We start from the raw sequence: 3,434 nt of genomic DNA, 5'->3' as shown, positions 1-3,434 counted from the left end.
TTTATCATAGACTAATTGTAGCTTACCAACATATTTTGAAACCAGCTTCTAATTGCAGTAGTGTTGTTCTTTCAATTCCGACAATATACATTAGCAAGAACTGAATCAGCGAGATCTTATCGTGAAAAGACTAAATGTATTGGAACTTGATCTTACCTGTCTTGCATGTTTACTAGACCAAAGCCTATAACTGGGGTATAGTATAGTGATTGAAATACTATGGCACCCGCTAGTTGATGCATGTGAGAGTTTTTAAAACTCTAACATGCATCCAAGATTCCATTGACACTGCACAGTGCACACACATGTAAGCATAGTAGACAATGCATGACGCCGGGATATTCTAGCTAGTAATAAAGCCAAGGCCCTCAAGGCATCATACCAGGCTCAGCCACCTCGTCGTCAACAACTTCCTCGCCGTCATCGCCATCGCCATGACTTCTGTCACTGTTGTGCTCTTCACAGCATAGCCGGTCAGCATCGAGGATCTTGCCTGCTGGCTGCACGTGGTGCGGCCACTCCACATCCTCGACGATGTGTTCGAGGATGACGACCGTGAAGCCCGCGGTCATCGTCAACTGCAGCATCTTCACGCCTATTGGGGTTTAGTCCCACATCGTGTAGCGATGGTGGGGGAGCACAATATATAAGGCGGGAGAACCCTCACCTATCAGGCTAGTCTTTTGGGTTGGGAAGGCCCAAGGCCTTATATGTTGTAGCTCCGATGGACCTGTGACCTATGGGAGCGCAGGCTCGTGGTAACGAGCCGGGCCGGCTGTAAGCCAACTCCAAGATCGTGAACTCGGTGGTCACCACCGATTCCAACAATTGGTATCATGAGCCTATGGTCAGAAAAGCTAAACCCAAAATAAAATCTCAAGCATCACACATATGGTGGGGGCACCCCGATGTGTGACTAAGGGAGAGATTGTTGGGGTTTAGTCCCACATCGTGTAGCGATGGTGGGGGAGCACAACATATAAGGCGGGAGAACCCTCACCTATCAGGCTAGTCTTTTGGGTTGGGAAGGTCCAAGGCCTTATATGTTGTAGCTCCGGTGGACCTGGGACCTGTGGGAATGCAGGCTCGTGGTAACGAGCCAGGCCGGCTGTAAGCCAGCTCTAAGATTGTGAACTCGGTGGTCACCACCGGTTCCAACAATGCCCACTCCGGTGTTCACGGACAAGGTTGTCAACAGGTACAAGCTACGAGCCGATTGCGGAGCGTGAACCTGTCCGGGATCGGGTGCAGCGTGGCACTCATCTTCTTCGGCCTCGCCAGGAACCTCCTGCACTGCAGGTGGCACAGCCGGGCACACACGTACCGATCGTCTCCACGGAGATTCTCTCATCGTAGTACTACGTCGGCATGGATCACTCCATGCTGCTGTGCCCAACTGCCTCTTTTTGCATGGCTGCCACTGCCATGATCTTGTCAACCTCCATCCAACTCTGCCGCTCAAGGCGCCCAGTTCCGTCTTGCCTGCATGGTGCATACCGTGGCATCTGCGGGAGATGCGCTTACCGGTGCGTGTTCTAGGAGGAGGACAAGGGCAGCATAGGGATCCGTCTTTCCAAGGATCAGGCCTGGCTCTAGGGGGAGGGCAGCCGGTGCGACCACCAAGGGCCCAAGGAGCTAGGGGTCCAAGAGCATATAGGTAATTAGTAGATATAATTTCTTATTTGGCATAAGCTTTCAAAGGCTGAACAAACATCAGCCCATGCCATACCATACCTACCTATTTCTATTCTACCGTGCAGGCCGCGGATCGAGCGAGGAGCTAGCGTTCGTTTTCCGCCGGCGCCGGCGCTTCCGGTTCTGGCTCATCGGCGTGGACGCGCTATTCTTGCGTGGAGACGCCGACTCACCGACGCACCGCACACCGCCGTGGTGTCACGACAACGCGAGCTGCAACTGCATGCAAGGACGGCGAATAGCAGATGCGATCACAGTAAGCAACCCCAACATGCCAATACCCATTACTGATTAGTATTTTTCAATTTCCAATTTTTTACTTGGACCTCTAGAAGCTAACGCCAGGGACATTACTGAAGCCTATTTTTTCTTATTTGTTTAATTGTTTTGTGTATGTGCTTTACTTGTATAGAGGTAGGGTTATAAAGTTCTAATTCAATGTATTTATTTAGATACTTATTAGATGCTGCATAAGAAGCATTTGTCGGGCGCTCAGAAAAGTAAAATATTGGGAAGAATGTTTTGGACCACATTGATCTTTATATTGTTCTTAAAGATTTTGCATCAATAAATGCCTAAAGACAGTTTTTTACAAGGCACTGAAGCATTATATTTTTATTTGAGGTAATCATAACAATTATTGTTCTTTTAATTTTCTTGTTGTACTATCGTTATCTTTTATACAAACTAAGTATATGCTATAAATTAACTTTTATGATTTGGTCTTTACATAGTTCATTGGGTCCTTATCGTCTTGCTTGCCCAAGGGCCCTTAAAATTGTAGAGCCGGCCCTGCCAAGGACCTCATGCCCACTACTGGGCAGACCCTCAAAACAAACATCATTGCCTTTGGCCCTCTGGTCCTGCCTGCTTCTGAGAAGCTCCTTGTTGCTCTGTCCCTCCTAAAGCGGAGGCTGCAGAGCGGCCGGGTGAGGTTGTAGCGGCCGGGTGAGGTTGTACCGTCCAGACTTCCACACAGCGTTCGAGCACTTCTGCATCCACGCCGGTGGGCGTGGGGTCATCGATGAGGTGCAGCGCGGCCTCGGCCTCTCCGACGAGGATGTGTTGGCGTCAAGCCGTTGTCGTGGATGAGGCTGCACCGTTTCGGAAACACGTGCAGCAGTTCGGTGTTGTACGAGCTGGCGTACATCGAGGCCAAAGGCAAGCATCAGGAAGGGAGACCGCGTATGGATGATCTCCTTTGGCATCGTTTCGATTGCAATTGCAATAGCGTGGCGTGGGAGTGCCTCAAGGCTACCACTGACGCCGAGGGGTTGTGGGCCGACTGCATCCACCGCTACACAGTGCAACTCCCAGAAATTGTGGAGGCCCTTGACCAAATCTCTACTATAATGGACCAATCAAAACTATACTAGATCCCCTTCTAACTTTTGTACACTCAGAAAAATGCACACAGCAAATCGTCTCTATTAAAATCAAGAGCTAAAAACACCCCTCACGTGCTTCAAACCCAATCCGATGGCCAATGTTGTGTGTGTGATGGTAGGCTTCTCATGCCTCCTCCTGCATTTGAAGCCTCACTCTGCCTCCAACGCCCCACGCCCCCGCCCATCGGTGAGAGTTCAATTCGTAGCTTGTCCTTTTCTTTTTCTTGAAAAAAATGAAATATCATCCTCCCTCCTCTCCCCTCCCCTCCCCTCCCCTCCCCTCCCAGTCCATGACTCGCCACACTTACCGATCCACGGCTAGGGTTCCCGCCGGTGCCTCTCGCCGCCCAT

At 50.3% G+C, this 3,434-nt stretch overlaps 1 pseudogene; it reads left to right on the top strand.

Moving 5' to 3' along the window:
* The first annotated feature begins 546 nt into the window (after positions 1-546).
* LOC136454707 (3-ketoacyl-CoA synthase 6-like) lies at positions 547-3,071 on the top strand (annotated as a pseudogene).
* The last annotated feature ends 363 nt before the right edge of the window (positions 3,072-3,434 follow it).

The sequence above is a fragment of the Miscanthus floridulus genome, chromosome 5, assembly GCF_019320115.1.
Source record: "Miscanthus floridulus cultivar M001 chromosome 5, ASM1932011v1, whole genome shotgun sequence".
NCBI classification, from domain to species: Eukaryota; Viridiplantae; Streptophyta; class Magnoliopsida; order Poales; family Poaceae; genus Miscanthus; species Miscanthus floridulus.
The sequence above is the reverse complement of the archived record's forward strand: the minus strand, read 5'-3'. Positions and strand labels throughout refer to the sequence as shown.